The sequence below is a fragment of the Lagenorhynchus albirostris genome, chromosome 2 (genome assembly GCF_949774975.1).
Source record: "Lagenorhynchus albirostris chromosome 2, mLagAlb1.1, whole genome shotgun sequence".
Lineage (NCBI taxonomy): Eukaryota > Metazoa > Chordata > Mammalia > Artiodactyla > Delphinidae > Lagenorhynchus > Lagenorhynchus albirostris.
Genome location: NC_083096.1, coordinates 178,716,791 through 178,731,184, shown reverse-complemented (window position 1 = coordinate 178,731,184; position 14,394 = coordinate 178,716,791). Strand labels below are relative to the sequence as shown.

The 14,394-nt window shown below is 40.7% G+C and overlaps 1 protein-coding gene across 2 annotated transcripts in view; it reads left to right on the top strand.

The window, feature by feature from the left end:
- The window catches only part of NMNAT1 (nicotinamide nucleotide adenylyltransferase 1), a 28,366-nt gene that overhangs the window by 1,507 nt on the left and 12,465 nt on the right, over window positions 1–14,394 (top strand). The window contains exon 2 of one of the 2 annotated variants that reach the window (XM_060141500.1): window positions 7,062–7,184. The exons of the other annotated variant lie outside the window; for it this stretch is intronic. The gene's annotated coding sequence lies outside the window, so the exon portion shown is untranslated. The remainder of the gene's footprint in view (window positions 1–7,061; window positions 7,185–14,394) is intronic. 2 annotated transcript variants of the gene reach the window in all.

Genomic DNA, 14,394 nt, shown 5'->3' with positions numbered 1-14,394 from the left:
TCTGATTCAGCGGTTCTATGCTGAGAGTATTCTTACATACCTTTGAGTTCTGTTTAGAGCTAATGGACAATGAAAAAGTATTCCTAGTGCACAGACAAGAGAAATTGGTTTGGGTTCCAGTTCTCAAACAAAAATAGAATACAAGCCTGGAGGGGAAATAGGGAGGGAAGAGAAGATGTTGGGAAAAGATGAATGAAAGGTAGGTAGTCACAGGAGAGAGTATTGGGGAAGAAAACCTCAGAACTGGGAGTCATAACTGGAAAACCAGATAAATACTACTTGGCAGCTGGGAAGGTTTAGGACACCTCAACTTGGACTTGGGATGGGAGTCCAGAGAGCACTAGCTGCTCCAACTAGGTAGGGAATATGCAGGGGCAGATGAAACTTGAGTGGCTAATAAGAAGTACCATGGGGCTTCCCTGGTGGCACAGTGGTTGAGAGTCTGCCTGCTAATGCAGAGGACACAGGTTCGAGCCCTGGTCTGGGAGGATCCCACGTGCCGCGGAGCAACTAGGCCCGTGAGCCACAACTACTGAGCCTGCGCGTCTGGAGCCCGTGCTCCGCAGCGAGAGAGGCCGCGATAGTGAGAGGCCCCCGCTTGCCACAACTAGAGAAAGCCCTCGCACAGAAACGAAGACGCAACACAGCAAAAATAAATAAATTAATTAATAAACTCCTACCCCCAACATCTAAAAAAAAAAGAAGTACCATGAGCCAAAGGCACTCTGAATGCATGGACCTCTTTCTAATGTCTACGAGTAGATAACGTACAATTGTAAATCTTGTGTAACGGTTAAGAGCATGAACTTTTAGAGTCAAGGTTGTTACACAGGCTGTGAGATCTTGAACAAGTTAATCAACCTCTTTCAGCTTAAGTTTCCTCATATGTTAGGGAAAAAAAGAGAGAATAATAGTACCTACTTCATTGGAGTGTTGTAAGGATCACGTGAGTGCTTAGTATATTGCTTGGCACACAGGAAGAACTCAATGAATGTTACTGTTATAGTTGTCACCATCATTATAGTTACATTAGTATAACTGGATATTTATTTTTGAGAAACAAGCCCATCCAAAGAGAATGGGTGAATGTATTGCCATTCAGTGAAGAGCACAGGAGAAAAAATAAGGATTCCATAGCAGGAACCCTGAAGCTTTCTGCCCTTCTGTTGTCAGTTTCCCCCGCCCCAGGCAACCACTGATCTGTCTTCTGTCATTATAAATTCTTTTCTAGAATTTCATATAACTGGAATCATATAGCGTGTTCTTTTTTGTATCTGGCTTCTTTCACTCAAAATAATGTCTCTTCAGATTCATCCATGTTATTTGTATGAGTAGTTTCTTCCTTTTTATTGCTCAGTAGTATTCCATTATTTGAGCTAATAATAAACTTCATTCATTCATTCATTTCTTGATTAACATTTGAGTTGTTTCCAGCTTTTGGCTATTACGTATAAAGCCCAACCATACAATTCTTTGTGTAGACGTATGTTTTCATTTCTCCTCATTATTTTTAAGCTATGCTCTTAATTTGTACCTAAAATCCTTTCTTAAAAAAAAATCCTTTCTTTGTGGCCTCCTTAGGGACCTTTTTCCATCAATTATTAGCTTTCTTGCAGGCTGTGTGGCTTCCTAATTGTGCTTTTCCCTCAACCAACCAACATTCTAATTCTGTTCTTCAAAAAAAAAATCAAATAAAATAAACAGCCTTCTTTTAACCGTGATATCTCCTTGAAGGTAGTCTTTAGTGTCTCTGGGTTTTACTGCCAGGTTCTAGTCTCTCTCTTTTTCTGTCTACCTACTAGATCTCCCTACTCGGATGTCCTGTGTATACCTCAAGTTCAGCAGCACCTTTAAAACTGTAGTGTGTCTCTTTATGCTTTCCCTTCATACCTCCCAACCTGTGCTTCCCCTAATACTCTCTGTTGACTCTCGGCACACCATCTAAGTGGTCTCTTAAGTCAGAAATCTCCCTTCACCTCCTTCCCTCCTCCATTCACTCAGCTCATCTACTTGTAAACCCTTGACACCATCCCTCCTGTTATTACCCTTCATTATCTCTCACCGGGACCAGTGGAGCTTTACAAACTTTAAGATGTATACACATCACCTGGGGATCTTGTTAAGATGCAAATTTTGATTCAGTAGACCTAGGGTAGGGCCTGTGGTTGTGTATTTCTAACCAGTTCCCCGGTGATGCCCACACTGCTGTTGCATTCTGTCTCACTCACTCTCTTGGTAATGTCATCCAGTCTTACGACTTTAAATACCATCTATATGCAGATGACCCCAAATCTAGTAAATCTCTTGTCCTCTCCCCTGACCTGGGCTCTGTTCTGCGTTACCTACTTAACACCACTGTTTGCATATTTAATAGACATCCCAAACTTAACTTCTTTATAAGCTGAACTACTGATCTTCTTCCCTAAACCTATTCCATGACCATCTTTCTCTTCTCAGTTAAAGGTAACTCTAGTTTTTTAGTTGCTTAAGCCAAAAATTTTTGGAGTCATTCTTGACTCCTCTTTCTCTCGCAGCACACATTCCATCCATCAGCAAATCACATTGGCTCTACCTTTATAATATATCTAGAATCGAATGACTTCTCACCACTTCCACTGCTACCACCCTGGTCCATGTCAGCATCATCTCTCACCCGGGTTACAGCAGTACCTTCCCATCTGGTCTCCTTTCTTCCACCCTATTTCCCCCTACATTCTGTTGTCGGCTTTAGCAGCCAGAGAGATCCTTTGAAAATATGTTTGGTCATGTCACTCCTCTGCTCAGAAACCCTGCAGTGGCTCCCTTTTACCGCTGATGACATCTACCAAAACTCCTTCCCTCTGTTAACTCCTGCTCAGCCCTTCTGATCTCGCTGGAGATCCTGGAACTGGGCAGGCCTGCTTCTGCCTCAGGGCTTTTGCATTGTTTCCTTTGCTTAGAACATTTTTCCTTTAGGTGTCTGCATGGCTCACTCCCTTGTCTCCTTTAATTCTTTGCTCAAATGTCAGATGGTGAGGCCTTTCCTGACCACCCTATTTAGAATTCCAACACTCCTTATCCTCTTGCCTTACTTTGTTTTACTCATAGCCCCATTATTTAATATGCCATTATACAAATGCATTTTTAAAAAATAAAGTTATTTATTTATTTGTTTTTATTTTTGACTGTTGGGTCTTCGTTGCTGCGCATGGGCTTCCTCTAGTTGCAGTGAGCAGTGGCTTCTCTTGTTGCGGAGCACGGGCTCTAGGCACATGGGCTTACGTAGTTGTGGCACATGGGCTCAGTAGTTGTGGCTCACAGGCCCTAGAGCGCAGGCTCAGTAGTTGTGGCGCATGGGCTTCATTGCTTGCGGCATGTGGGATCTTCCCGGACCAGGGCTCAACCCCACGTCCCCTGCCTTGGCAGGCGGATTCTTAACCACTGTGCCACCAGGGAAGTCCTGAGAATTATTTCTAAAGTGCATTGATATATTACTCCCTATTTAAGCCCTCTAAAACATCCCCATTCCCTACAGGATAAAATCCAAACTCTGAGCATGGGGACACCCTAAAACAATCTTCCAACAGTTCCATATTGACTTAGAAAAAATTATAGTAAAGTAGAAAAAGGAAGAGAATTCTTTGTGGAATTTTTTGACCTTTCTCCAGTGAAATGTTTAACTATGACATATGTCTAATTAGGAATTCCATTTTTACATATATTTAATTTTAATCTAAGTAGAAAGTATATATTGAAGACTAATGGTATATTGAATATACCCAAGCTTTCAGATTAGATGAGCATTTAGAAATTCAATATTCAATTCAATTCAATTAGTAATTAGAAAGTTTTCACTTCTAGGGTTTAGCAGCTGTGGAAAAAGTAGTGTGAAGACTAACTTTAAATTTTTTTTTTTTTTTTTTTTTTTTTGCGGTACGCAGGCCTCTCACTGTTGTGTCCTCTCCCGTTGCGGAGCACAGGCTCCGGACACACAGGCTCAGTGGCCGTGGCTCACGGGCCCAGCCTCTCCGCGGCATGTGGGATCTTCCCGGACCAGGGCACGAACCCGTGTCCCCTGCATTGGCAGGCGGACTCTCAACCACTGCGCCACCAGGGAAGCCCTGTTTTTTAAATTTTAAATGGAGAGTAGTGGATGTCAAACATCAAGTATTTTTTTTCTTATAGTAAATTTAATGAGTGTAATGCTTAATGTTTTTATTTTCTCAAACTTCCTTTTACATTCTCCCAGAAAGTTGCTCATAGGTGCACATGCCCAACATTTTGCTTACAACTTCAGAGACTTTGTACCTCTGAAGCCCAGGTCCCAGATTGAGAACTGCTAAAACAAAGCATCCCCCATGAAGTTGCTCAGCAAAAGTTTTCCACTCGGAGCAAACATGGGTTATAGCAGAAAGTGTTGTCAGTCTATGAGGGACGATTGCTGATCATGGCTGTCTAAGTTATGAGGGGCTAAAAAATAGCAGTTTAAAATTTTATACTTTTCACCTGTGTGGAGAAAGAGCATGCTTTGTATTTCATACGATATTGGTAGCATAAAATAAATGTTTCTTAATGAAATTAACTCTGGTGACTTGGTTTTGGAGGAAATGATAAAAGCATAAATGTGCATGAAAATTCAGTTTTATAGGTTATGGGTTAAGGTGCTGGTTAAATTTTGCTTCAAGTTATGCTTATCAATTAAGAAACAGAATTTCGTTTTCTGGAGTTACGTTAAGAATGTTGCATAATTTCAAGACACAGAAGTACCAAGCAGGGACTTCCCTGGTGACGCAGTGGGTTAGACTCCACGCTCCCAATACTGGGGGCCCGGGTTCGACCCCTGGTCAGGGAACTAGGTCCCACATGCATACTGCAACTAAGAGTTCACATGCCACAACTAAGGGACCCGTGTGCCGCAACTAAGGAGCCCTGGAGCCACAACTAAGGAGCACATGTGCTGCAACTAAGGAGCCTGCAAGCCCACCTGCTGCTACTAAGACCCGGAGCAACCAAATGAATAAATTAGTTTTTAAAAAAAGAAGTACCAAGAAGCCTTGGTCTTAAGAAGCAGCCTCTTGCATTTAGAAAATCAGTTAAAAATTTCCAACTAGCGAAAAATGGTTGGATTCTGTATGTATTTTGAAGGTGAAGCCATTAGGACTTCCTGATGCGGTGTGGGAAAAGAAAAACAATGCATTTAGGATGATTTGAGGTACTTGACTGTAGCAACTGGGAGGATGGGTTTGTCATCAGCTGAGATCTTCAAGTAGATCAGGTTTGGGGGTGAGGGGCAAGATAGTTCAGGAAAAAAGAAACTTCTGATAAAAATCCTATCTTGAGATAAGTTGACATTCATCTGACATGTTGATATTTGGTTAATGAGGTCTAGAGAATGTAAAAGGCTGTGTTACTTTTAAATAGTTTCTGTTACCCATAGTAAAAGAATTATTTCAGGGGATTTCACTGTTAACCTATGAGTTACTCGCGTTTCTAACTCCTAAGTTTTAGCGCTATGTCTGGAATGTGAAAGGTGCCCAGAAAATGTCAGTGTGGTGGATGGATAGTGTGTTGGTGGGTAACTTCCCCTGCAGCAAGTATCACCTGAACAGAGAAGCAGATGGAAAACAATCATTCCCATTTGTGAAGATCTGTGTCTGTCATAGATGTGTTGCGAGATGTTTGTATTAAACTTGTTCCTTCTGCCAAGAGATACTGTTCTTCCCCTCAAGAAATGGCATTATCTCCACTTACTAAAGACTTTGAGAGCATCTGTGAGTATCTAGCTACTACTTAAAATCCCTCAGAATCTGTGCATACACACAGAACAAGTCAAAAGACAACATCATGCAGGTCAGTTGGCTATTTTCTCTAGACAGCAGTTGACTGTCATGATGCAAGAGATTGGTGTAGCCCAGGTAGGGGAGATCGTGATGAGTTTTACTCTAAAATCTCCCGCTGCACTTTTAAAGAAGTGATAGATTGACCTTGTTCAAATATACACTCTGGATCACTGTGTTCTTTTGAAACTAGACCTTTGTTCATTACTAAGATCTATATTTTTCTTTTTCCTTCTCAATACTTTTATAGTGGCCATCCAGCTGATGCTACTAACTTCACTGAAACAGAAAAGGAGGTTCAGAAAGTCAAAGTACTAATGATCTTGAAAGTATCTAATAGGAGATCCTTACTGGGGCTGAATTTGCTTGTGATATCGACCCAGTGATTTTGGTTGAACGATTCCTTTTTATCCATTGTCAGTGCTCATTAATGTTGTCACCTGACAAATTTCTTCCCAGTGACTGGTTTTGCTGTGCTTCTTGTTGTCGTGGCTCTGATGTTCAGCTGACCCCACTTCATCTAGGAGTGGCAGGGTGGAGATGGTCACATGTTTGCTGGCAGTAGTCAGATGACAAGGCTGCTGGAAAAGGCTTAACCTGCCAAGACATATATCTAAGGCAGGGGACCAGCAAGGCTCAGATGTCAGCTTCAGACTGTTGATTTAGCATCTGGCCTTTGACAGGTTACACTGGCCAGCCAAGTCAGCCCCAGGCTTGAGCAAAACACTGTAGGATAAAGAATGGGATCTAATTAAATGGAGTGGAAATAATGTGAGAAGGATGGCTTTTTATATCCCATTCTAACCCTCTCTGCTTTTTCTTTGCTTTTAAAACTCTGCAGCTTCTTGGAGCTCCTGCCTTAAGAGGAGCTATACATTCCCCTTGCAATGTAAGAATCCTACCTGAGCATTTACTTCCCTTGAAGGACTGGTTAAGCCTTTAAATAGGTATGGGTTACTTGGGAAGTTTTTGCTTACCTGTAGAAACCACGCTGCTTACTGAAAGCATTACAGACAAGTAGTAAAGTTCAGGAGTCCTTTTTTCCTATATTTGGGAGGAAGAAAGAACTGTTAGGAATACTTGTCTTTTAATTGCAATACATATTTTAAATGTTTTTGCTGAAAGGGTTTAAACAAAGGCACCAACTTAGCGGGAGATGGAAAGCTCGCTGCTTAATGTGCCAACCCCATCCAGCAGTTCCTACCACTGTTGATTAATGTCTTAACTTTTTTTTTTTACTTCTAGTAAAGCAGACTTCACTCTACAAAAAGAAAAATCTCTCATGGAATTTTTAAACTTTCCCTGTTGAAATGTTTTAACTGTGATGTGTCTACTGAGGAGTTCTATCTCTCCATCTCTATTCCTAGTGTAAGTAGAAAATAAATGTTGAGGACTAATGGTGCATTGTATACAGCCAAGCTTTCAGGTTAAGATGAGCCTTTGGAAATTCAGTATTTAAGAACGTACACAGTCGGTTGCCAAAAATGTTAACACTACGGTGCAGACTCCTTCACTGAAGGACCCCACACCAAATACAGAAAACATCCTCTTTAGTGCCTGTGGGACCGGTTCCATCTGAGTAAGCAGCACGGTAAAACCTAAAAGGACAGCAGAACAGCCTCAGTTTACTGGGTTGAATTATCTCAGAAATACATTTCTCTTTTTTTTTTATTGAAGTATAGTTGATTTACAATGTCTTGTTAATTTCTACTGTATAGCAAAGTGAGTCAGTTATACATATATTTGTTTCAAGTTCTTTTCCATTATGGTTTATCACAGGATATTGATTATAGTTCCTTGTTGTTGATCCATCCTATATATAATAGTTTGCATCTGCTAACCCCAAACTCCCAATCCTTCCCTCCCCCACTCCCCCTTCTCCTTGGCAACCACAAGTCTGTTCTGTATGTCTGTGAGCCTGTTTCTGTTTTGTAGATATACTCATTTGTATCATATTTTAGATTCCACATATAAGTGATATCATATAGTTGCTGCAAAATGGCATTATTTCATTCAGAAGTATACTCTTGAATGCAGACCCTAAATAGAAGGTGTTTCCTCATGTATCTATTGTGGAACAAAAGTGCTCAAAACCTAGCCAGGCTAAGGTTTTCCTTTGATCGAGGTCATGTGCTTACTATTGGCAATGCTAGTGATAATAACTGTGACAGTTTTTTTTTTAATTCCCCCATTATTTCATTTAAACCTTACAGCAAAACTGTGAAGCAGGTATTTTTATCTCCATTTTAGAAATGAGGGCAAGGAAGGTCAGAGAGAAGAAGTAGCTCCTGCTGTTGTGGGATTACTGTTTGAGCTGGCCTCCCACCAGGGAATTCTCTGGAGGCTCTTTCTAGAACCATGTTAAGGCATCCAATAACTTTTTTCACTTTATAAAAATTTAGACATAATTTAAAGTTCACATCACTCTTAAAAGTACATACAAAGGAAAATATAAGTAAAATATACTAGTTTAAGGTGTTCCTAAAACTTCAGCACATTTCAGAGTCCAACTCTTCTGTATCATTTTTTGACTTCAATTAGTTGAGGTCCCTGTTTTTCTACCTATATCATCTCCTTAGTAACTATTTATTGAATGAGTGGATAAATCTGATATTTTTATAACTGTAAAGAATTTTATAACATCAAAACAAAACATTAGTATTTAATTTGGGTTCATATTCAAGTTGTAGGATGACTAAAAGAGATACTAAGGAACTTTTTAAGAATTCACTTCAGGGACTTCCCTGGCGGTCCAGTGGTTAAGATTCTGTACTTCCACTGCAGTGGGGCACGGGTTCGATCCCTGGTTGGGGTACTAAGATCCCGCCTGCCGTGCGGCATGGCCAAAAACTAAAACCAAAAAGAAGAATTCCCTTCACCTGAATTCTAAATGTGAATTTCTTCTTAGGTTTTGGTCTTTGAGCTCTTGAAGAGCAAGAAGTCCTATTCTACCCGTTTTTATTCTAGTAGTGTCTGGCAAATAGTAGACACTTAAAAGTGCCTGACAGAATGACTGCACACTTACCAATTGTGAAGAAAGTAAAGATGATATTACCAACCAGGTTGGTGAGGAGAGGTTGACTGCAGTATCGAGAAGATCTGGGCCTAAAAATCAATACCCTGGGTCATACATAAATTGATTACTTATTAGAAGAAATCCACGCTGTTAGTGTAACACCAGAAGGCCCTGATCCTTGAATTCTAATTGTGGCACTAGGTTCATTTGGCTCCAGGCAACTCACTCCTCTTAAGAACCTTGGTTACTTTACTGTGACTGCAAATTAATTAATGCTAGCATTAATAAAAATATTATTAAGAGTTACTAATATCTTAATTGGTGGACAAATAATGTTTACCATTTTTCTAATTCATGTTAATTTGATATTTTGGTGAAAAAGCATTTTGTGGAAATTCTGGAGTAAGGAAATATGCCCTACCACACACAAACCTCTTATAGTAGAAGCTGGCAAGTTTGAGTTAGGCTAATTACAAGGAGTGTCACGGTTTCCATTCCTTCCCCATCACTTAAGTTTTCAGATTTTTTTTTAGGATTTTTAGAACTGCAGTTGATTTTGAATGTATCAAATTGCATTTGCCTCGTTTGCCCGAAAAAGGTATTAACTGCCTTTTTCAGCCAAAACTACTTTCCAGCATAGAATCTGAAATAACAGGTCAGGTCATAATCTGGTTGAGTGTGCCTGTGTCACTCTCAGCCTTGCAGAAGTTAGCTAATGCTAGGCTGTTGGGACTGCTCTCTAGGGAATTTATAAATTGAAACGTCGGTGCTCTCGTTGTTTCCCATTTGACGACTTCTTATACTAGAAGAAATAACTGTTGACTAAAAGTTAAACTCAATCTGCCCAAATCCCAGCTCTCCTGGCTGTACTGAGATTTTTGACTCTTCGAAGAGGTGAAACAGGTGACTACCATTGATAATAGGGGCAAAACAATGGGGCAGGCTGCAATTAAACACATAACAGGAATGGCAGAGGGCACCCGAGCCATCTCCACAGGTAAGACGTGCATGCTGAGCTGCCAGGGGAGGGGGTTGGCTGGAGAAAGAACTTACTTCAGCAGAACATAGAATTGGAGGGTCAGAATGGTGATCCCAAACAGGAACACTGTCACTTGGCTGCATGGGACACAGTGAGTTACATGATACATTACTTTTTCAGTGATAAAATGCCTTCAAGAAACCAAATTCAAGTTCTGTTTCACGAGAATGTTACATCAAACCACAGAAATAAAAGTTTTAAACATAGCAAAGATGAACTAAGATCCATCCCATTACAGCAAAATTATGTCTAATAATACTTTAGTAAGAATAATAGTAACCATTTATTGAGCTCCTACTATATCACTGTGATTACTGGTCTCTAAGGAATCTTGAGAACCTTGCTTTCTTATTTATTTGTTTATTTATTTAGTTATTGTGGCTGTGCTGGGTCTTAGTTGCGGCATGCGGGATCTTTAGTTGCAGCATGTGAACTCTTAGTTGCAGCATGTGGGATCTAGTTCCCTGACCAGGATCGAACCCGGGCACCCTGCATTGGGAGCATGGAGCCTTAGCCACTGGACCACCAGAGAAGTCCCTGAGAACCTTCGTTTCTTTACCATGGCTGTAAGTTAATGCCATAAGACAACCCACAAGCAATAGTAAGAATTATTAATATTCATAATTAGTAGACAAATGTGTCACATTTTTTATTCACTTTCTCATTTAATATGCACACAATCCTATGAAATGGGACTGTGGTTTCCCATTTTATAAATGAGGATACCGAGGCTCAGAAACATTAAATGTCTAGTCTGAGGACAAACACCTAGTAGTAGCGAGCAGTAGAGCTACAGAGCAGAGGGTGAGCTACAGCATGGTTAGGACCCTGTGGCCCTGTACTGTGCTCGCTCTCCCCCCAGCCAGGTGGTTCACACTGAGTGAGTTAACGTACCTACCACAACTTACACAACCAAATGAGGTCTGTGGTTACCGCTCAATTTTGAAATTCTTTTGAGATTACACTTACATAGTTTCCACACATGTAGGAAAATCTTATTCCTTAACTAATAGTTCTACCTCTTTACTGTAAACTGTTTTTCACCTTCATTTATTTTATTAATTGGATTTAGCACCGAATGACTTTAGGGTATTTGTAGAAATTAAATCTCCCCTCCAAAGACAAAGATTTACCCCCAGTGAAGGTACTCAAAACAAAAAGCAATTTCAAAATATACCCCCAGGGCTTCCCTGGTGGTGCAGTGGTTGAGAGTCCGCCTGCCAATTCAGGGGACGTGGGTTCGTGCCCCGGTCCGGGAAGATCCCACATGCCGCGGAGTGGCTGGGCCCGTGAGCCATGGCCGCTGAGCCTGCGCATCTGGAGCCTGTGCTCCGCAACGGGAGAGGTCACAACAGTGAGAGGCCTGCGTACCAAAAAAAAAAAAATATGTATATATATATATATATATATATATACACCCCCAGACTAAAGCAATGGCACATTGTTAGAACTAGAATATGGTTACATGTTTAAGGTTACTATTTTAAAAGGAATAGTGTCCATTTAGAGGTGTAAATCTGAGAAGTTGTCAAGTCAATTGCATTAACAGTCGGTCAAAATAGATTTAATTATATTGAGCATTCTGAAGTGTGACAAGAAAAGCCAAACAGTTTTTTTTTTAAGTTAATGTTTTAAAAACTGACTTAATGTTTACAAAATGTTTCATTAATGTTTACACATCAATGTTTTTGAAACTTCAAGTCAGTGATTTTAAAGTTGAAAATAAATTTTACTTCAACCTCAGGACAGCCTCAGGAAGAAATGAACTTTTTGCCACGGTGGGCTGACGAGGGGCACTTACAGCCTGAGCTGATGAGATCTTGGCAGCCAGCAGTGCAAGTGATAGGCTGTATGAGCCAGACAGAAGTGAATCATGGTCGCCCTGGTCCTTGAGCACCTGGAGCAAAAGGCAAGGAAGACCCAGAACAGTCCCGTTAGAGCTTCCAAACCTCCTCTACACTCATTCTTCACCTGCCGAGGCCCCCTTCCCTCCACACGAACCCTTCGGGGATTCGGAGGAAGTACTCTCCAATGGAGAGGGGCAGATCCTTGTTCTTTGAAAGCCACTCTAAACTATGATAGATAGAAGCTCGCTGTAACCTAATTCTTCTATGGCTTTGAGGATCTAAAGTCTAAAGCTGGCTGTGTTAACAGTGAATTAATAGAACTGAGCTGGATATTTGAGACAGGTCATGAATGTGAAAAGAGAGAAAGCTTCCTTTAAGCTGAGAGATCAGCTTCCCCCAACCCCTTCCCCACCCCTTCCCTTGGGGAGGACCTGGAAACCTGAGCCCGCCCCCAAGGTCAGGGAGGGGCTTCAAGCTCTTTGTTCCATCCTTCCCTGCACAGCCAACAGCTCCCAGGGGATCTGCACCTCCTGCTCTCAAGCTTACTGTTCTTCAGCTCACAGCTTAGTCCCCCTGGGGAGTGGTACCTGAAACTTGAGATGGGTGGGGCTGGAACTGACGCTGGGCTCCAGCTGAATCAAGCCCCTCCACCACGGTCCTTGAGAGCATGCTCAGTAGCTGGCCAGATACCCTGATTTCCCTGTGGGCCCAGGGCCACTCCATAATACCACAGGTACTTTGCATGGGAATTGGGGGGGCAGATAAGGAGTGGGAGGGGGGGAACAAGCCCCAAGTGAATCCTGGTATCATCCTTGGGATGATAATTGAAAGGCAGGACATTTAAATCATTCTAACCAGTGAACTCATTTTTTTAATGCTGTGTGGAGCATTATTGACTCTTCTCTCCTTTATTTCCTATTAACAATTAGCAGTGTCCCTGTGATCCCTGCCACTGTTTGGAGTAGACCTCAAGTATTTATTGAATAAATGTTTCCTAATTTCCATTCCCACTGACTGTACTTAAATTGAAGCTTTCATTACTTTGTAACTGGCCTTCCTATCGTTTTGCCCCTTCCAGTTAATCCAATAGCATCACCATCATCAGTATTATCACTTTCCTCACAAATAACAGCTATCATTTATTTGGTAGCTGTTTGACAATGCATCAGGCACTGTCATAAGCACTTTGCCGTAACATATCATGATCTCTATTTTACAGTTGAGGAAACTTAAGACACAGAATTAAGTGATCAGGTCAAGATCATACAACCATATAAGGATTTTTAAAGACTCTTGTCACCTTATTTTTCTAGAGCATTGTTTTTCTAGAGCATTGTTTTTCTAGAACCCTGTTGTCACTCCATTGCTCAGAAACCGTCAAAGTTTCCTGTTGTCTAAGGAACTGAAGTTCACATTCCGCAACTCTTCAGCCAGAAGGGCTCATTTCCAATCTACACAGCTCCAATTTATCTCGAATTTTTCTTTTTGGTGAGAGAGAACCTAGGAGTCAGGAAACCTAAATTCTAGCCCTGGTTCTGCCACTCACTAACTTTGTCTCACGCGAGCATAAAATCTGAGCAAAAGTAAGTTGGTCAGACTAACAATTGGGTCTGAACACAATTGGGCTACAAATAAATGGTCCTGATACAGGTCTTCTGAGTGTTGGCAAGGCTTACAGGTACACAGTGAGATGTTTTATAGCCTTAATTTCCAACTCATTCTCAACTTATTATTTCTTCGAGATGTTTGTAATAGTGAAAAATTAGATAAATCTAAATGACCAATGATAGATGATTAACTAGAAAAACTAAATATCTAACAATAGGTTATTATTCGGAACAAACTAAATGTCTTTGGCCATTTTTTGTTCTTTTATGGTGAGAATTAAATTATAATGTGCATGAAAAGTAGTTTGTAAGTTAGAAAGTATCATATAAATGTTAGTTTACTTTTTTTTTTTTTGGCCGCGCCATGAGGCTTGTGGGATCATAGTTCCCTGACCAGGGATTGAACCCATGCCCTCAGCAGTGAGAGCTCAGAGTCCTAACCACTGGACTGCCAGGGAATTCCCAAATGTTGGTTTCTTTATTGTCATTCGTTATGTTTCAACTTTAATTATAAAAATACTTCAGGCTCTACAGGTGATTCCCTAAAAGTTCCCAAAACACTTTGAGCAATTTGGCATCCGGGGAACTCCTGAAAGTATTTTATTTATTGATAGTTAATAGGGAGTGTTTATTAAAGAACTGAGTGCTTTGAGTTGGAGATAGACAGCTTCACTGAGTCCCAGCACAATGAATGAAAAAGACCCCCACTATGATGCATCATTATGGCATTTGGGATAAAAAGAACATGCTTCAGATCTTCCAAAAAGACAAAGCAGGTTACATGAAAAGGAACAAGAATCAGAATAGCACCAGACTTTCAACAGCAGTGTTCGGTGGCAGAAAACAATGAAGAGTGCATTCATAATTTTAAAAGAAAATTGCAGCCTAGAATTCTCTCAGTTAAGGAAGAATAAAGACATTTATTTTATCTCCCATTTGCCCTTTATTATGAAGCTATTTGAGGATATGCTCCAGAAAAATTAGGAAGTAAAACAAGAAAGACAATGACATGGTTTTAAGAAATAGGGGATCTCCCTTAGGAGAGAGGTGAAATGTCATATTTCAGAAT